The sequence below is a fragment of the Salvelinus sp. IW2-2015 genome, linkage group LG31, assembly GCF_002910315.2.
Source record: "Salvelinus sp. IW2-2015 linkage group LG31, ASM291031v2, whole genome shotgun sequence".
Lineage (NCBI taxonomy): Eukaryota > Metazoa > Chordata > Actinopteri > Salmoniformes > Salmonidae > Salvelinus > Salvelinus sp. IW2-2015.
In genome coordinates, this window is record NC_036870.1 from 5,220,447 (window position 1) to 5,241,978 (window position 21,532).

Sequence of the window (21,532 nt, forward strand, 5' to 3'; positions counted from 1 at the left end):
ATAAATGATTTAATCTGCCTAAAAACAATGCTTTCCACGTCGTGGGGGTAGTACGACATAGTTTATCATTGCATAATAAATTGTACCGACCGATAAAGATCCCACCATGTCAAACGACCAAACTTCTTGTTTCCACCACACCTGTCGTGATTCTTTTTTTTTTTATATGGCATGACTTTCCTTGCATAAATGGAAACGTGCTTGGAAACGTGCTTACTGTGGAGAAACTCGGCACAAAAGGCAGTCAAGATACTCCTGATCCAATGTCAACTTTTATTGTAAGACTGCTGTAAATCAAAAGCAAAACACATTCTGCATTGATAATGAGACAGTGACATCTAAAGAATAAATTTACCAGTACAGAATCAATAACTAATATTTTTCATCACATCTTTGTGTTACAATTACATTTCAAACATTTTCATACTCATGTTGTACGTGCACACAGTGCCTAAAGATTCAATGAGTAATGCTTACTGAATGTCCAATGAAATCGTTGACATTTAAAAATGACCGATTTACTATAATGTGCCAAACCACCTTCCAGAAATCAAAGATGTTTAAGTAATCACCATTACCAAACTATGGACTGTTTGGAAAGCAGATCTAACCTTTTCCCCAAAGGGTGCAATTTAGAGTGCGTTATCAAATGTGCAATATATATCCCATGTTAAACATAATAAAAAGAGAGACACTCATGGTGTTTGTGTACATAAAGCTCTTCCAAAAATAGAACAAAGAAAACTTCGCCAACAGCAGCAGGACAGATTTGAACAGTGGTGTAAAGTACTTCAGGAAAAATACTTTAAAGTACTACTTAAGTCATTTTATGGTGTCTGTACTTTACGATTGATAACTTTTACTTCACCACATTCCTAAAGATGATCATGTACTTTTTACTCCATACATTTTCCTTGACACCCAAAAGTACTCGTTACATTTTGAATGCTTAGCAGGAAAGGAAAATGGTCCAATTCACGCATTTATCAAGAGAACACGTGGTCATCCCCACTGCCTCTGATCTGGCAAACTAACTAAACACAAATGCATCGTTTGTAAATAATGTCTGAGTGTTGGGGTGTGCCCCTGGCTATCCGTACATTTTCAAAACAAGAAAATGGTGCAGTCTGCTTTGCTTAATATAAGGAATTTGAAATTATTTACACTTTTACTTTTGATACTTAAGTATATTTAGAACCAAATACTTTTACTCAAGTAGTATTTTCCTGGTTGACTTTCACTCGAGTAACTTTCTATTAAGGTATCTATCATTTTACTCAAGTATGACAATTGGGTACTTTTTCCACCCCTGGATATGAATAACTGTTTAAAGCATGACAAGTTTGTAATCTATTCAAAAGGCACATTCTTGCAGTAGTATACAAAAAAACTACTGGTAGAAAAACTGATTTCCGCCGGATACATTCAAATAGTATACACTGAGTGTACAAAACATTAAGAACACCTGCTCTTTCCATGACTGACCAGTTGAATCCAGTTGAAAGCTATTATCCCTTATTGATGTCACTTGTTAAAACCATTTCAGTCAGTGTAGATGAAGGGGAAGAGACAGGTTAAAGAAGGAATTTGATACAATTGAGACATGGATTGTGTATGTGTGCCATTCAGACGGTGAATGGGCAAGACAAAAGTGCCTTTGAACGGGATATTGAACGKGGTATGGTAGTAGGTGCCAGGAGCTGCTGGGTGTTTTTCACAGGTGGGGGGGATTTCAATATTAGGAAGGTGTTCTTAATGTTTTGTACAATCAGTGTAAATATGAATATAAAAACAAAATAAACAAAGGTTAATATCAATGTTAAATGGATAATCCACTCCAGGAGTGAAACTCCTGTCAATTTGGTGATGGTCGGTTAATCCCTATTACGCCTTTAAAAAAATTCCAATATGCWAAAATAATTTGCCATTTCCTGGTTGCAATTTGTTTTATAGTTCGCATAATTTAAGTTTGTGACAAAACAAGCAAGTTTAGAAAATTATTCTACCATCCAAACCGCTTTTCAGTAACAAAAGGTACTGTATTTTCAGCTGTTGTAAAAAATAAATAAAGTAAAAGATGCAAAAACCAAAATTAAGAACGGGAAGCATAGAAATTCCGCACATAGAACATATCTTTATTTTTTWAAACTTTATTTAACTAGTCAAGCCAGTTAAAGAACAAATTCTTATTTACAATGACGGCCTACCGGGGAACAGTGGGTTTAACTGCCTTGTTCAGGGGAAGGACAGATATTTATCTTGTCAGTTCAGGGATTTGATCCAGCAACCTTTCAGTTACTGGCCCAACGTTCTAACTATTAGGCTACCTGCCGCCACAGATAAACACTAGGATATCTACCGCTTCTTAGACTTGAGTTCAATGAGAATGACAGATGTATAACTCACATTTCAATGTGAATTTGGTCAGGTCGCACAAAAAGTGAAATTTTGTTGCTTAAAACAATAACCTGTACGCCAGCTCGCCAAATCAGCCAATAGATGGTATGGGCATACTTGTCTAGAACACATCCATCTGTCTATTTCTTTCAAATGTACTCAAAGTACACAGTCAGATCAATATCCTTTCCTCCAACTACGTACCAATGACCCTGCCAGAGACCTGTCCATTGTGTTGCATTCACAACCTCACTCACTTCCTGTTTTGAGCAAGACAAAATCTCTACCAGGTTGAACATGGTGAGACTGTAACTCCTATATTGATAGTGTGGTGTTTGAGATTTTACAGCCAACTAGCTACTTCACATGCTGATATTGACTTTGGTAATATTGTGTATAGCTATGTTTTCTAGCAAGCTAGCCAGCCAGCCCTTCTGTCCGGAGAGAGAATACTGCATTGTGGGTTTTGTAGTCGACTTGCGCTCAAACAAATTTCCACAACAATTTTCAAGTTGCTTCCTTCCTTAACATAACGACGAAAATACATATTGGCGTTATTTAACAATGTAAATCATAGGAATTACTGGTTTTGAGTGGATTATTAATTTACCCATTGCTATAGTTATGAAGACAACCATGGTTAACTCGGAAACTTACTTAGTACTCATCAAAAACAATGATATACAGTCCATTCGGAAAGTATTCAGAGTCCTTGACTTTTTCCACATTTATTTTAAAATGGATTAAACTAAACATTTTCCTCAATGTACACACAATACCCCATAATGACAAAGCGAAACAGGTCTTTGGAATTGTTTGCAAATGTATTAAAAATAAAAAAACAGCAATACCTTATTTACATAAGTATTCAGACCCTTTGCTATGAGACTCAAAATTGAGCTCAGGTGCATCCTGTTTCAATTGATCATCCTTCAGATGTTCTACAACTTGGAGTCCACCTGTGGTAAATTCAGTTGATTGGACATGATTTGGAAAGGCACACACCTGTCTATATAAAGGTCCCACAGTTGACAATGCGTGTCAGAGGAAAAACCAAGCCACGAGGTCAAAGAAATTATCCGTAGAGCTCTGAGACAGGATTGTGTCGAGGCACAGATCTGGGGAAGGACACCAAAAAATGTCTGCAGCATTGAAGGTCCCGAAGAACACAGTGGCCTCCATCATTCTTAAATGGAAGAAGCTTGGAACCACCAAGACCTTTCCTAGAGCTGGCCGCCTGGCCAAACTGAGCAATCGGGGGAGAAGGGCCTTGGTCAGGGAGGTGACTGAGAACCCGATGGTCACTCTGACAGAGCTCCTCTGTGGAAATGGGAGAACCTTCCAGAAGGACAACCACCTCTGCAGCACTCCACCAATCAGGCCTTTATGGTAGAGTGGCCAGACGGAAGCCACTCCTCAGTAAAAGGTACATGACAGCCCACTTGGAGTTTGCCAAAAGGCACCTAAAGGACTTTCAGACCATGAGAAACAAGATTCTCTGGTCTGATGAAACCATGATTGAACTCTTTGGCCTGAATGCCAAGAGTCACGTCTGGAGGAAATCTGGCACCATCCCTACGGTGAAGCATGCCGGTGGCAGCGTCATGCTGTGGGGATGTTTTTCAGCGGAAGGGACTGGGAGACTAGTCAGGATCAAGGGAAAGATGATCGGAGCAAAGTACAGAGATCCTTGATGAAAACCTGATCCAGAGTGCTCAGGACCTCAGACTGGGGCGAAGGTTCACCTTCCAACAGGACAACGATCCTAAGCACAGAGCCAAGACAACGCAGGAGTGGCTTCGGGACAAGTCTCTTAATATCCTTGAGTGACCCAGCCAGAGCCCAGACTTGAACCCGATCGAACATCTCTGGAGAGACCTGAAAATAGCTGTGCAGCGACGCTCCCCATCCAACCTGACAGAGTATGAGAGGATCTGCAAAGAAAAATGGGAGAAACTCCCCAAATACAGGTGTGCCAAGCTTGTAGCGTCATACCCAAGAAGACTCAAGGCTGTAATCACTGCCAAAGGTGCTTCAACAAAGTACTGAGTAAAAGGTCTAAATACATGTAACTGTGATATTTCAGTTCTTTTTTTATACATTTGCAAAAATCCATTTTAGAATAAGGCTGTAACGTACCAAAATGTGGAAAAAGTAAATTGGTCTGAATACTTTCCGATGCAAATGTCCATTAGTGGAAAAAATATATTGATTTTCACTTCACCCCCCTGGCATGATGTAAGTAATGCTCATGTAGCTCTGAGACGTTGCTAAATGTTACCCAACAATCAGCACACTCAAAGCCATCATACCGCTGTTTTTTGCCCCTTGATATCACAAATGTTGTTGAGGCTCTAAAGAAAGCATCATCATTACCCTTAGACTTTTTCCATCTTTGAAGTGGTACATTCTGAGGACCTTTATCCAAGGGACAGGGTGATTCATGAGTCGGCATGTGTGGGGTGTCTGTTTTTGGCATACATGGAGTAGGTTCATAAATAAGGACACATGAGGAGCATGAGCGCCGAGGTAGATCCGAGTTGTTTGCCTCGCAACAGTTATTGCTTGGGCTGGTTCGCCCTTCATGTTCAAGGGACACAGTGTTACGGGGCGAGTCGTGGACTGAGGATAAGCTAGAGTTTAGAATCTCCAGGGGCTCTTCTTCTGTGTCTGAAACAACGACCGGTGGCTGTGAGGATATTTTAGGGACGACATACAGACGATCAGGGTGAGGATACCTATATATGTTCCTTTTCTTTGACAGGAGAAGACTAGGTACTGTCGTAGGGGATAGAGGCGTGACTCTCTCTCGTGGTTTGTTTGAGAGCTTGGAGGTCAGGGAAGCAGAAACTACATTTGCTGAACTGCTATATGTTTCCTTCCCCCCTATAAGATGGCAAACCTGATGAGCTTGGAGCAAGTCTGTGGTTGTAAATCTGCCATTACATTTTCTACAGTGATAGGGAAATCGAAGTGGTTCCAATGGCCCTTCAGGGACAGGGATAACAGGGCGGGCTTTGTGAGCCTTCAAGTGATTCTTTAAGGCTAGGTAACTAGGAAATGGGAGCTTGCAAGGGAGACAATAGTGCGAGCTAGCACCTCTGTGTAAGAGACGATGTCTCTCCAAATTTCTGAAACTGGTGAAACCCTTTTCACACGTGTCACATTTCAGGCTTTCGCACGGCTGGTGATTGTCGCACAGATGGGTATTTAAGTCTTCTTCAGTGACATAGGTTTTGGGACATAACGGACAAATGTAGGGTCTCTGCGATGCATGTTCCTGCATGTGCTCCCGATAGGAGCCAAAGAAGCGAAACTCTAAATTGCACTGAGTGCATGAGAAGCTACAGCGTTTTCCTCTGTGTAGTCCCTGATGCAACCAGAGCTTATTCCACCGGTTAAAGGATTTTCCAAATTTTCCACGGGGATATCTGTTACAAGGAGCATGGGTCTGAAAACGAGAGCGAAAACCTGAAGGCTGTTGAACCACACGTACTGAATTACAGCTCATTACAGAGGGGGACAATATGGCAGAACTTGCACACATGGAGTTTGAGGGAGAAGGACGATTTATCTCTAACCCATTACCTGGGGTCTGGCAAGCAGGTTTGGGGTTTTGTGGAAGCACATCTGAGGAATACTCCTCCATAGTTTCCAGAGGTGGCAGAGGCTCAGGCTCCTTACATTTAGGATGTTGGTCATCAGTAGATAACATTTCCTGATTATCATTGCACAGATTATCTATTTCAGTCACATGCATCGGATTTTGCAGAGTTTGGGGTTCATGCCAGACCTCTGACAAGGACGAATTGCATGCCCTCTCCTCTCCACTTGATTTGCAGCACACTTTACAATGAACACATACTTCAGGAACCTCATACCGTTGTCCACAGATCTCACAAAGGTTTGGCTTGCTATTAGTGTGTGTTTGCAGATGAAGAATGTACTGACACCAGTGACGATTAAGTTGTTTGCAAATCTGACATTTAAAGTACATCGGGGTATTAATCTGCCCATCAGCCCTTTGCTCCACCAGGAACCCCTCAATGTCAACCTTGTTTCCATCCCCTTCATCTCTAGCCTCGAAACACACTTTGGAGACTTGATGTGTGCGCAAGGATGAGAAGTCGCTAAAGGCCTGACCACAGTGGTTACAGAAGAAAGGCATCTCTCCTGAGTGCATATGAGAGTGGGTTTTGAGCTCCCTAAGCAGACCAAAGCCTTTTCCACACACAGAGCAAGCATACGGTTTAACAGGCCAGTGTGTTTTCTCATGTGCACTGAAACTTGAGAACGTGATAAACATCTTGCCACAGACTTTGCAGGTGAAACGCCTCACTCCACTGTGTGTTTGTAGATGCAGCTTCAATGTGGCCTTATTGAAAAAAATGTTAAAACAAGTGGAGCATCTAAGGGATTTCCTGCCATTAAGAGAGACTGGGGACTCTATGTAATCAGTGTAAGGTTGAATCTGGATTTCTTGGTCTCTTCCTGTTTTATTAATCAAACTGAACCTCTTGGTGCCCTTCATGTGGATCTTGAAATGATCTATCAAGTCATCTTTGTTTGGAGACTGAGTGACGCAACATGGGCATTGCATGGGCCCATGTTGTTTGTGGATGTTTGAGTGCGATTTGAGTTTGGAGAGATGAGCAAAGCTCTTGCCGCACTTCTGGCAACCGTACGGCTTCTCACCTGTGTGGATGCGCTTGTGAATTGTGTATGCCGCTATGTGACGGAACGAGCGACTGCAGAAATGGCATGACATAGGTTTCCTCGTCTTAAAATTGGGTAGGAGTACACTTGAATGCTGCAATTTAGCACGAGCTGTTAGGGGTTGATCGCCACAGTTGATCTCCTCCTCCTCCACACACACTCTATTGCAGTTTGTTACTGCTTTCACATGTGCTCTACATTCTTCCTCTTGTTCAACACTTTCCAACGTGTCATTTTCTGTTAACGAATTACAGAGGCTAGAGTTGAACGAGAGTCCAGTGTTGTCAATGGAAGACTGAACAAACGCCTCAAGCGTACCCCCGCCGTTCACTTCGGAGAGAGGTCGTTTGGATTTCACTTTTGTAGCCCATCCCGTTTTATTTCTCCTGCGTCTCTTCTTCACGCCAGTCACTTTAGGAGGTAATTTTGTGAGAGGGGTTGTTAATGGGGTAGACTCAACTTGCTGGATTCCTTGTGTCGCCCCTGCATCAACAGAGAAAATAGTTTCGGAAGTGTCGATTTCTTGCACTGAAATACTGCGGGAATTAGTCACAATTGGGGAGAAAATGTTGCTGGATACGTCAATGATCTCCCATATGTCGTCTTGCTGTTGTTTAAGAACAAGGTCTTCATTCTTCATTGCCACGGATGCTCTAGTGTGCCTTCTTGAAGTTGTTGACATTGGGTTGAATTTGTGCATTTTCCCTCGCTTAGAAGTTCCCATTGATTTGCAGCTCTGTGTCTTGTTCACGGAAAGTTTTCTGCTAGTGTTTGACTCCTGCTGTTCACATGACCGCTGTTTTGCCATTCTCGTCAAGGTACKTTTCTTGAATGGCCGACCTCGTTTCTTTTTCAGTGCTGCTATGGTGGTCTGTAAATCGAGCCACACCATCTCTTTTACCACTGATGTGGCCACTGTCTGTTCTTCTGCAATTGTCTTGGATGTGTTCTTACCCTTGTTCTTCACCCTCCGAGTCCCCAGTAAGGATGAGTCCAGTATTTCAGATCTATCACTAAGATCATCTTGAAGATTTGGAACATTTATATCTGCATGAACAATATCAGCACTGCTGCTGTCAACTTTTAGTTTTTTGTGTTTTTCTGATATATCGCTGAGACACAGAGATGTTTCTTCTGGGGACATATTCATGCATTGCTGGTCACTGGCGATGTTGGGGGTGGATGCAATTTTTTGCACTCTTTTACCCTTGGCAATACGACCACCTTTTTTATGTTTGGGAATCACAGCACTGATTGGGTCTATTGCAATAGATAGAGAGTCCCCTGCTTCATCTATAGGGACTTGTAAAACGAATTTGTCATCTGCTAATGCATTGCCATCTTTCACCGGAGATTGGCTAGGTTTAGGTTTGCCTTTCTTCCCTTTGCCGTTCTTTTCTTTTTCCCTATTTTCTAGACTTTTTTCTTCCTCAATTAGTTCCTCTTTTACAAATGGCGATACGAATTTAACACACACTTTGTCGTCATCTGCGATATTCTTATCAAGACCTGTTCCTTTTGGTCTCGGAGACYTTTTCTTCTTAGGAGGCCTCCCCATTTTATGCGGCCTTTTCTCTGTACAAAGAGCACTCACTAATTCAGTAATCTGTCCCTGTGCTGCAGTTGAGGACACTGTTGCTGATACAGGACTGGTAGGTCGATTAGTGAGATGTGATGTAACTGATAAAATTGCTTGATCTCGCATCAAGTCAGTTGTGATACGTGAATTAGATTTGGAGGGCCGTCTGGAATGTCTTACATTGGATATTGGATGGCTTGATCCAGTATTTTCATTACTCACGTTGGAGCCTTTAGGAGTATCAAGAATATTCTGAACCTGGTCCACATGTGTGAAAGTGGTAGCCATTTCAGAATATCTATATTCCACTCCAAGAGATGGTTTTGAACTTGGTGGGGTTGGAGTTGCAGTGATCTTTGAGCTTTGTTTGGACAGTATTTGCCTTTTCTTGCATGCCTTTGAAATCTGTGTTTTTTGTGGGGTTGTGGCGTGTCCACTGCTCGATCCTGACTGTATCTCTGATGCCAGCACAGCAACTTGGTTTGAATGTTTATCGGAGGTAAGAGTTGCTGCTTGTTCTGATATGGGAACATTGTTATCCTCTTCTTTTCGATTCTTTTTTGACCCCATACGTCGTTTGTGGGCTGTTTCCATCCCTGATGTCACTGTTTCTTTTTTATGTTTAGCTACATTGTTATCGGTTTTCCCATCACTCTTTCCTCCTCGCTCTGCATGGGTAAGGTGGGGAGGCATTTCAAGACATCCAACTTCTGCTCCAAGAGTAGGATGTGAAGTTCGCATAGCTGCTCTTTTAGCATTTCCTGGGAGTGCTTTTGAAGGGAGTTTCCTTTTCCTGCATGTTTTTGGCTTACTTGTTATTTCCATTTCTGGAATGACATGCTCTATTCCTGATTCTGTCTTTGCCTCCGATACTAGCAAAGAAACTTGCTGTAATGCATTGTGGTCATGCTGTTTTAGCTGGCTATCTGAAGTAGTACATTTGACTTGTTCTGGTTTGGAAACACTGCCGTCCTCTTCTTTTAGCTTCTTTCTTGGCCCCTTAYGTTGATGTGGTTTGTGGGCTGCTGTTTCCAAATGATCACCGGTCACTGATATCACTGCTTCCTTTTCATGCTTTCCTACATATTTATTGGTTTTACCATCTCCCTTTCCTCCTTTCTCTGCTTGGGTAAGGTGGGAAGGCATTTCAAGACATCCATTCTCTACTCCAATAGAAGGATCGGAAGTTATTACAGCAGCTTTCTTAGCATTTTTAAATAGTTTCCCTTTACTGCATGCTTTTGACTTAATTTTTGTTGCCATTTTGGGTTTGGCATGTTTCAAGCCTGATTTTGTCTCTCCGGATGACATAAAATAATATTGAGGTAACGTACTATGGTTATGCTGTTCCAACAGGTTATTTGAGGCGAGAAATGCTGTTTGTTCCAATGCAGAAACATTACCGGTCTCTTCTTTAAACTTTTTTTGTTGTCCATTAGGTTTGAGTGGTTTGTGGAGATCCTCAATCAGGGAGTCAATCAATGCTTCCTCTTCTCTCCATTGATCCATTTGTGGCATTTCAGGACTTTTATGTTCCACTCCAAGGGAAGGATCCAGAGATGACACCTGTGGTTTTTCAACTTTCTGTGAAGATCTTTTTCTTTCTTTACAAATATTCGAATTCTTCTTAACTGTTGACMCATGCATTGTGTCAGATGTAGGAACTGAAGTTTGCATAGCTGCTTTCTTAGGATTCTTTGAATAGCTTTTGCAGGTACGTTTCTCTTTCATGAATGTTTTTGACTTATTTTTTGCCGTTTTGGGTGTTGCATGTTTCAAGCCTGATTTTGTCTCTCCGGATGACATAAAAGAAGATTGAGGTAATGTACTATGGTTATGCTGTTCCAACAGGTTACCCGAGGCAGAAAAGGGGGTTGGTTTTAATGGAGCAACATTACTGGCCTCTTTTTTGTGGAGATCCTCAATCACTGACTCTATCACCGCTTCCATTTGCCTTACATGATCCATTTGTGGCACATCAGGAGTTCTGGGTATGGCATTATTGATTCTGCCTGATTCTGTCTTCATCTCTGATGGCAGCAGCAGCATTTGAGGTAATGCACTATGGTTATGTGGTTCAAACAGATTATCTGAGGCAGGAAAGGTTGAGTGTGCTGATGCAGAAACATCCCTGGCCTCGTTTTTGTGGAGATCCTCCATCACGGACTCCATCACTGCTTCCATTTGTCTTATATGATCTACGTGTGGCACATCGGGAGTTCTATGTTCCACTTCAAGTGAAGGATCCAGAGTTAATGCAAGAACATTTCCAGCCTCTTCTTTGATCTTCTTTCTTTCACGTTTCAGTGGTTTGTGGAGATCCTCAATTACTGACTCTATCACTGCTTCCACTTGTCTCATTTGATCCGCATGTGACACATCGTGACATATATGTTCCACTCCAAGGGAAGGATCCAGAGATGGCACCTGTGCTCTCTCAACTTTCGGTGATGGTTTTTTTATTTCCTTACACGTCTTTGGATTTTTCTTCCTAACCGTTCTAGGTGTCAGGCGTAATGTGTCCGATTGTGTCTTAATCTTTGACGGCAGTAAAGGCGTTGCCTGAGACGCACTGTGACTTTGCACCTGCAACTGGCAATCTGAAACAGGAAGGACAGTTTCATCAGATAATGGGACAGCTGCCTTTTCTGTACCTTTTTTATTTTGAACCTCACGCTTCCGTGTGTTCTGGGATTGTGGCACAGTTGGGGCTGAAGTCTTGGAATATACCTCATCCCTGTTAGATTGGGTATGTATATCTCCCTGAGGAATTCCATTTGTACACAGCAATTCTGATACACCAGAACTTCTAGGCACCTGTTTGTATTTTCTTTTGGATCCAATGTCTTTCTTTGTCTCTACAGGGAATGGTAAAGAAACAATCTCAGCAAGGGCCTTGGAAACTACTGGACATATTGGAGGATGTGGGACTGCAGTGGTCATGTTTTTGTTAACTTTTGTGTTTTTCTTCGGGGGTTTCACGCATCTGTGGCTTTCCTGTTGAGGGAAAATCTCTGCACCACATGAAAGAATTGGAGAGACCGTTGAGGAGATAAGAGTTGTGTCCTCTGATTTGAGAATAGGTTCAATAAGATTGGATGGAACTGATAAAACTGATTGGGCGAGTGTGTGTGTGAGGACTTGCATCTTTTGAACAGTTTTTGGGGTAGTTTTACATGTTCTGCTGGATTTTCTTGAGGGGCTTGTAGGTGAATTTGATGCCAAGGTTTTTGTGTCAGTCTTTTCCTTCTTTACTTTTGACTTTAGGGGGTGATGTGCAGGGAATTTTGGAACACACTCTTTAGTCATGCCACTATTCTCTGTATCATTAGTTCTGCCTTCCTGTGCTATCGCTACCAGCTTATCCATTTTAAACAACCTATTKKTCTTGAATGGTCGACCAGCTTTCCGCTTCAATTTGAGCACATCCTCAATAGTCTTTCGTCTTGAGAGCTCTCGAGTTCTTGGAGTCATTTTCCCCTGGTTTCCTACAGATGAAATGTTAGCAGTTACATTATCTTTGATTTCCCTCTTCATGTCACTTCGTRCCCCCTGGTCTTTTTGAGTGATAGAAAAGTCAAAGCATTTTGACATTATACCAGGACATTTAACACTCCCTTCTGTAAAGTTTTTGGAGGGAGGTTCTCTTTTTTGGTGTTCCTTCAAATTGTTCTTTACATCCAAGACAGAAGTGTCTGACAAGTATTTGGGCTCCATTTTKATATCTGATGACTGCAATGGTTCTTGGGGTGTAGCATTGCTACTCTGTGACTGAGGGGTGAAGAGGCTGCTCGGATTCATTCTGTTTCTTTTGAATGCCTGAGTTCTTCTATTTCCTCCTTTGGATATCATCGTTTTATTTTTTCCAGGTCTCTTTTGTACTTTCAACGCATTCTCAGATGGCACCAAGGTGTTTTGTGTCAGAGCTTGTTCTATAGGAGAATATTGCCCCTTTGTGACCGTGGTCAATTTCAGCGCCGACGCTTCTTCTATTTTGAATTCTTCTTTTTGTGTGGTCTTTGAAGTTTTCTGTATCCTGGACGGTTGGTTAAATTCCATAAAAATACTTGGTGCGGCTATTTGAGATGCAGAAATGATGTCATCTGAATGTGCAATAGTACGGTGGTTTGAAGAATCAGATGTTGAATTGCATCCAAAGCACGTGTCACTTGAGGTAGTTGGGGGAAACTCTAACGTTTCATCCCTTTTCTTCTCTTTTGTTTGTTCGCATGAGGGTGTTAGAGTATCCTTACGGTGAGTCACCCTGTGTATTTCTGTGACATCTGAATCCCGTTCTTGGCCAATTGCTAAAAGTTTAGCCATTTTCACTAGAGTTTTCTTCTTATATGGCCGACCAGCTTTTCGTTTTTGTTGCTTTTCCATCACAGGCAAAAGGGTATTAAAGGACGTTTTCTCTTTTCCTTTCCTGGTATCTGCAAGTGGTAACGTTTGATGGGAAACATCAGCATCGGTTTTCTCATCCACTACTTCTCTTGAATATTGTGCGTGGTCACTTGATAACCCTGGAGTCACAGCAATCTTCTCTGTGGGTGTGACATTTCCCTTTATGTTTTTTGACAGATTGCTTGAAGAGGGGGGGAAAGAAACTATAGTGCCAACCTCCGCTGCAGCAGAATCTCTCCCTCTGTTCTTTTTTACATCAAATCCAGAAGACAAAATGCATATTTCCTGAACATTTGTTAGGCCCACAGGGCATGATCTTTCTGAGAAGGAAGGACTCTTATCGTGGGTGACCTCTGTTGCCCTCCTCTCTGTCGCCTTTTGTTGAAGGTCTTGAGCCATGATCTTTGAATGACTGTGGATGTCCGAAAAAGGAGCGGAGCCTTCATCATTCTTCACCTTAAATGCTGTCATGCTCTTATACGTATTGTCAGTCAGGATCTCTTCTCCCACTTCTGTTCCCTTTTGACAAAAAATTTGAATGAGTACAAATAAGTGATTGTTATTGAGGCTGGAATAAGGTCTCTAAAACATCAATTGGAATACATTTCTGTTTGTATGGCCCACCTTGTGTTCAGTGATTTGCTGACATGAACAGCTTGGTAAATGTCTAGCTGCATCTGTTTTGTAGTGTCCTGCTTCATCTACGCTGTCCCAACTTTCCTCCATGTTGTCAAAGGCTTCCAGGAGAACTTGGTCAATAAGTTCATCTGCAACCTTCATATGACAAACAAATATAAAATACATTGCCCACTATTTTCCAAACAGAGAAACACATAACCACTTACAGGGCATTCGGAAAGTATTCAGACTTTTTCCACATTGTTACATTACAGACTTAATCTAAAATTATTAAATAAATAAAAAAGTCCAAATCAATCTACACAAATACCCAATAATGACAAAGTGGAAACTTATTTACATAAGTATTCAGACCCTTTGCTATGAAACTCAAAATTGAGCTCAGGTGCATCCTGTTTCAATTGATCATCCTTGAGATCTTTCTACAACTTGATTGGAGTCAACCTGTGGTAAATTCAATTGATTGGACATGATTTGGAAGGGCAAACACCTGTCTATATAAGCTCCCACAGTTGACAGTGCGTGTCCGAACAAAAACCATGCCATGGGGTCAATGAAATTGTCCGTAGAGTTCCGAGACAGGATTGTGTCGAGGCACAGATCTGGGGAAGGGTACCAAAAAATGTCTGCAGCATTGAAGGTCCCGAAGAACACAGTGGCCTCCATCATTCTTAAATGGAAGAAGTTTGGAACCACCAAGACTCTGGCCGCCCGGCCAAACTGAGCAATCGGGGGAGAAGGGCCTTGGTCAGGGAGGTGACCAAGAACCCGATGGTCACTCTGATAGAGCTCTAGCGTTCCTCTGTGGAGATGGGAGAACCTTCCAGAAGAACAAACATCTCTGCAGCACTCCACCAATCAGGCCTTTATGGCTGTCTCTTATACACATCTAGATGTGTATGTGGCACCAACCCTATGGTGAAGCATGGTGGTGGCAGCGTCATGCTGTGGGGATGTTTTTCAGTGGCAGGGACTGGGAGACTAGTCAGGATCAAGAGAAAGATAAACGGAGCAAAGTACAGAGAGAGCGCTCAGGACCTTAGACTGGGCTGAAGGTTCAACTTCCAACATTCAGAGGTGGAAACCTTCCGTGGGAATTAACGGGAATATATGGGAATTAACGGAAATATATGCAAATTAATATTAATACAATTTAAATGTAGATTTTTTTTGCATTGGATATATTTACCATATCATATGGAGACAGAAACATAAACCTTTTACCTTATCATAAGTAGACAATTGCAAATGATTAAATCCTTCCAATAGAAATAAAATAAAAATTGAACTTTAATGAAATGAGTTGACTCTTCACATGGGATGATTTCACTGAACAACAAAAGAAAAGGAATATTGAATGATCCCCAATGATCCATCGCATCTCCCAAAAACACTTTCAACATACATCTGTAAAATGATAGGCTTCCATGTCTTCTCCCTGGACCTCCTCAATGTCCACCTCTTAAACATCAGAGTCTGAGGCCTCATCTTCACTGTCCAACCTTGCTGAGGACGGCTCGTTGTCAGGCTCAAACAGCCTCAAATTTGCCCGGATGGCCACCAATTTTTCGACCCTTGTATTGGTCAGCCTGTTGCATACTTTGGTGTGTGTGTTCCCAAACAAGGACCAGTTGCGCTCTGAAGCGGCTGATGTTGGTGGGATTTGRAGGATGATGGAGGAAACAGGGGAAAGAGCCTCAGATTGCCAAAGTCCCTTCCACCAGGTGGCTGATGAGATATGTTGGCACGACTGCCATATTGCTTCTCCACCCCAAAGCCCTTGCTTGGACGTGAACTTCGCCAGACTCACAAGAACCTTGCCCTCATCCAGAACAAGGTGGTGAGACACGGTAGTGATGACACCATAGGCCTTGTTGATCTCTGCACCAGACAGGATGCTCTTGCCAGCATACTTGGGGTCCAACATGTACGCTGCGTATGGGCTTCAGGCAGAAGTTTTCACAGTTTTTTTTATGTATTTCAGAACTGCAGTTTCTTCTGCTTGGAGCAACAGTGAAGTGGGCAGGGCAGTACGGATTTCTTCTCTTACATCTGCAAACAGAGTCTGAACATCAGACAGGATGGCATTGTCTCCCTCAATCCGTGCAATGGCTACGGCTATAGGTTTCAGGAGTTTCAGGCCGCTTACCACTCTCTCCCAAAATACACCATCCAGGAGGATCTTCTTGATGGGGCTGTCCATATCGGCAGACTGTGATATGGCCATTTCTTGGAGAGACTCCTTCCCCTCCAGGAGACTGTCAAACTTGATGACAACACCACCCCAACGGGTGTTGCTGGGCAGCTTCAATGTGGTGCTCTCATTCTTCTCACTTTGCTTGGTGAGGTAGACTGCTGCTATAACCCTTCACATACCTAACCATTTCCTTGGCTCTCTTGTAGAGTGTATCCATTGTTTTCAGTGCCATGAGGTCCTTGAGGAGCAGAACCAATGTATGAGCAGCACAGCCAATGGGTGTTGTGAGGGTAGGACTCCTCCACTTTAGACCAAGCAGCCTTCATGTTCGCAGCATTGTCTGTCACCARTGCAAATAACTTCTGTGGTCCAAGGTCATTGATGACTGCCTTCAGCTCATCTGCAATGTAGAGACCGGTGTTACTGTTGTCCCTTGTGTCTGTGCTCTTGTAGAATACTGGTTATGGGGTGGAGATGATGTAGTTAATTATTCCTTGCCCACGAACTTTCAACCACCCATCAGAGATGATTGCAATACAGTCTGCTTTCTCTATGATTTGCTTGACCTTCACTTTAACTCTGATGAACTCTGCATCCAGCAAATGAGTAGATAAAGCATGTCTGGTTGGAGGGGTGTATGCTGGGCAAATAACATTCAGAAATCTCTTCCAATACACATTGCCTGGGAGCATCAGAGGTGAACCAGTTGCACACACAGCTTGAGCAAGACATTCATCAGAATTTCTCTGACTACGTTCCTCCATTGAGTCAAAAAACCGTCTGATTCCAGGAGGACCATGAGCTGTTGCCATCGATAAAGTACCTGATTCATCATTTTCACCTCGAATAGAAGTAGAGGGAGTTTTGTTAGAGGTTGCTTGTTGTGAGAGCTGRGGGAACTTTATGCACTTGGCCAGATGATTCTGCATCTTTATTGCATTCTTCACATATGATTTGGCACAGTACTTGCAAATGTACACAGCTTTTCCTTCTACATTTGCTTCAGTGAAATGTCTCCACACATCAGATTGTGGCCATGGCATTTTCCTGTAAAGATTAGAAAAGAAATGGTAAAAAACAAACAAATACAATTCATGTACAGATAAATGGTTAAGCACTTAGATTAAACAATTCCTTTGTAAGATAAATGTTTTAAAATGAAACATGTATGGAAACAGGTGAATTAACACTCCTCAGTTAGCAGGCTCAAGCAAGCTAAAAACCACATGGTAGTAAAAACTAACTAGCAGAAATTGTTAACAAGTTAGAAATGATTTAAAATACACTTTGCTGTAGGCTACTATTTACTAGTTAACAAAAAAGCATGTATGTCATATAAAATATATTCACCCCACCCAGTACTGTAATCAGAACTTACCTGAAAGCATGTAGTCCTTGGCTCAGACAGTGTAGTAGTGTGGGCTCAATAGCATCTCATTAGTGTGCAAGATCTTGAGAATCAGCTGTACATGTGATGGAAGAATGCACTGTGCATACAGAGGGTTGCAATTCCATAGAATTGGGGATAGTTTAACCAAAATATGCCACAGGACCTAGAATTGCCTTATGTGTATCCCACAAAAAAGGTTCACTGTTATAAGCTAAATTGTTTGAGGAATTTAAGCTAAATTCCTTAAATTCCCGGGCTAAACTTTCCATGGAAAATTTCCGGAAATTACCCAGAAGGTTTCCCACCAAGCCAGAGCCCGGACTTGAACCTGATCGAACATCTCTGGAGAGACCTGAAAATAGCTGTGCAGCGACATTCCCCATCCAACCTGACAGAGCATGAGAGGATCTGCAGAAAATAATGGGAGAAAGTCCCCAAATACAGGTGTGTCCMGCTTGTAGCGTCATACCCAAGAAGACTTGAGACTGTAATCGCTGCCAAAGGAGCTTCAACAAAGTACTGAGTAAATGTACAATCATTTTGAAAAACCTGTTTTTGCTTTGTCATAATGCGGTATTGTGTGTAGATTGATGAGGGAAATAAATATTTCATCAAAAGTCTAGGGGTCTGAATACTTTCCGAATGCATTGTATAGGAGTAGCACTTACATCAGTGCTATTGTATGGGGGAAAAATGGAACRTTGGCAATGGCATCATCATGATTAAAATAGCCTTCTAGGCTACATCATTTATAAAAGAAAATATGAAATGTACTCACTGCAGATCATATCCAGACTCCTTCAGTTATCCTGGTTGCTCCTTGGTTGGCTATTGCTAAAATATAAGAATATATACATTATTATATAACATTTGTAAATGCTGTAACTTTTGTTGTAGAATGTCTGATATAATATATCAAATGATGTGACGTTAGTACAGTAATAATGTAGCCCAAAGGCCAGCAGATGGCGTTATTGAGTAGTTTCATTTTACCGTCCAAAGGGAATTTATGCAACTGGCTATACACCCATATCCCCCATGAACCGGTTCGTACATAAAACATTCTCCATTCAGACTGCAAAGGCGTCAATTTCCTCCTTAACTCAAATGAATGGCGAGAAGGCAGAAAAATGTATGAAACACCATTTTTATCCACCATGCTACAGTGGCTAATGCTAGTCCCAGATGTTGCGTATCGCGTTCAGCCAATCAGGTTGCAGTAGTCTGTATTTTCACTACCGGCAGTGATAGTTTCCAAACGCTACTGTGGACAGGGACTAGCAAAAGCCACACCACTGTAGTATGGTGGTGGAAAATGGTGTTTCATAAAGAAAGTATGCATATTTTCCCCATTATTTTATGCCTTCTCGCAATTGAGGAAATCGACACCTTTGCAGCCGGAATGGAGAATGTTTCATATACGAACCAGTCCACAGGGCCACGTGTGTATAGCCCGTTGCATAGATTCCCATCGGACAGTAAGATGAAATGACTAAATATCGCCATCTGCCGGCCTTTGGGCTAGGCTAAATACACTGCTCAAAAAAATAAAGGGAACACTTAAACAACACAATGTAACTCCAAGTCAATCACACTTCTGTGAAATCAAAACTGTCCACTTAGGAAGCAACACTGATTGACAATACATTTCACATGCTGTTGTGCAAATGGAATAGACAAAAGGTGGAAATTATAGGCAATTAGCAAGACACCCCCAATAAAGGAGTGGTTCTGCAGGTGGTGACCACAGACCACTTCTCAGTTCCTATGCTTCCTGGCAGATGTTTTGGTCACTTTTGAATGCTGGCGGTGCTTTCACTCTAGTGGTAGCATGAGACGGAGTCTACAACCCACACAAGTGGCTCAGGTAGTGCAGCTCATCCAGGATTGCACATCAATGCGAGCTGTTGCAAGAAGGTTTGCTGTGTCTGTCAGCGTAGTGTCCAGAGCATGGAGGTGCTACCAGGAGACAGGCCAGTACATCAGGAGACGTGGAGGAGGCCGTAGGAGGGCAACAACCCAGCAGCAGGACCGCTACCTCCGCCTTTGTGCAAGGAGGAGCACTGCCAGAGCCCTGCAAAATGACCTCCAGCAGGCCACAAATGTGCATGTGTCAGCATATGGTCTCCCAAGGGGTCTGAGGATCTCATCTCGGTACCTAATGGCAGTCAGGCTACTCTGGCGAGCACATGGAGGGCTGTGCGGCCCCACAAAGAAATGCCCCCCACACCATGACTGACCCACCGCCAAACCGGTCATGCTGGAGGATGCTGCAGGCAGCAGAACGTTCTCCACGGCATCTCCAGACTCTGTCACATGTGCTCAGTGTGAACCTGCGTTTCATCTGTGAAGAGCACAGGGCGCCAGTGGCGAATTTGCCAATCTTGGTGTTCTCTGGCAAATGCCAAACGTCCTGCACGTGTTTGGGCTGTAAGCCAACCCCCACCTGTGGACGTCGGGCCCTCATACCACCTCATGGAGTCTGTTTCTGACCGTTTGAGCAGACACATGCACATTTGTGGCCTGCTGGGGTCATTTTGCAGGGCTCTGGCAGTGCTCCTCTAGTGCTACCACTAGAGTGAAAGCACCGCCAGCATTCAAAAGTGACCAAAACAATCAGCCAGGAAGCATAGGAACTGAGAAGTGGTCTGTGTCACCGACCTGCCGAACGAACTCCTTTATTGGGGGTGTCTTGCTAATTGCCTATAATTTCCACCTTTTGTCTATTCCATTTGCACAACAGCATGTGAAATTTATTGTCAATCAGTGTTGCTTCCTAAGTGGACAGTTTGATTTCACAGAAGTGTGATTGACTTGGAGTTACATTGTGTTGTTTAAGTGTTCCCTTTATTTTTTTGAGCAGTGTATAATGCAGCAAAAAAGTGGGATTTACTATGAACCAAAATTACCCTTGCACATTCCTAAATGGCAAAGTCCATGAAACACATGCATGCTCCTGACAACAACAAGCAGTCCATATTATTGTACATATTGATTTTGTGAGTGCACACTTCTCTGATTAAAAACCTCTTAAATGTAAGAAAATGTAATCGAAAATGTAATTTACATAATCCCCAAAAGTAATTATTTATCATGAGAGGGCTATAAACAATAACTAGTAATGCTGCATACTCCAAGAAAGGTTCAAATCTCACATTTCTGGTAAAAAAATAGTTATAAATTGCTGAGGTGTAGTCACTTTTGAGGACACAAGCTCAAGTACACAGTACAAATATGAAATAGTAGGGCGTATTTTTTCTAAATACAGTATAATCCATTTATAAAACCACTAACTTTAAGAATCGACCTTCCTTTATAAATGTAAAATACATAGTTGTATATTTAATGTCTGAAAATTAGCATATTTTCTGAAGGTCTCTTGATCAAAACGTCTGCCCCCATCGCTGTTAATGTCTCGCAGAGCTCCAGCTTGGCTACCTGAACTCGTTAGGAACTCGCCTTTTATCTCATCATTAATACTTCGGGATTTTGGCAATGATTCCCTTTATATACTTCCCCCGAGTCAGATGAACTCGTGGATAACATTGTTATGTATCTGTATCCAGTATGAAGGAAGTTAGCAGTAGTTTTACGTGCTAATGCTAACTAGCGTTAGCACAATGACTGATAGTCTACGGGAATTTAGACTTCCCGTCACCGCGCTAACGCTAGCGAACGCAGGGATACCGTTACCATACACCTCCCCCCCACCCCCCGTTTCGTATGCATGGATGCACATACCATTCGGTAGAACAGTGAACTCCTGAAGTCTCTGATTTGCTAAATTACTGCAAAATCACGAAGTCGAGATAAATTGTGGCAACATTGTCAAAGACGTCCATTTCGACGGGCTTCTTCTTCTTCTTTGGTATTATGGCGGTCCGCAAACACATGTTAGGTGCATGCCGCCACCTACTGTATTGGCTGTGTATCAGCCTACTACTCTGTATAATGAATTCATTACACTTTGTGGAAAAGTTGCCCTACCAACTTACCCTACACCCATTAAAAACCTCACCACTATTCCACTACTTTGGCCCTCTCTGATCCTACACCAGCCTGGGAGGACGGGACACTATCGTTCAAAACACCTTAAATCTTATGGAGTAAAATCTCATACACCCAAGTACTTCTCTGCAACTGCCACCACAACATGTATACTCAGTGATTTACGTTCCATTCCTGCAGTACAGATGACAACCATGGCCAT

At 42.4% G+C, this 21,532-nt stretch overlaps 1 long non-coding RNA gene across 1 annotated transcript; it reads right to left on the reverse strand.

Annotated features, from left to right (window-relative positions):
• Positions 1-259: 259 nt before the first annotated feature.
• On the reverse strand, positions 260-21,168 carry LOC111955873 (uncharacterized). The gene is made up of 4 exons (XR_011474462.1): positions 21,064-21,168; positions 18,101-18,156; positions 13,721-13,870; positions 260-13,615 (listed from the first exon to the last, which is right to left on the reverse strand). It is a non-coding gene; the product is annotated as an uncharacterized lncRNA (long non-coding RNA).
• Between the last annotated feature and the right edge of the window lie 364 nt (positions 21,169-21,532).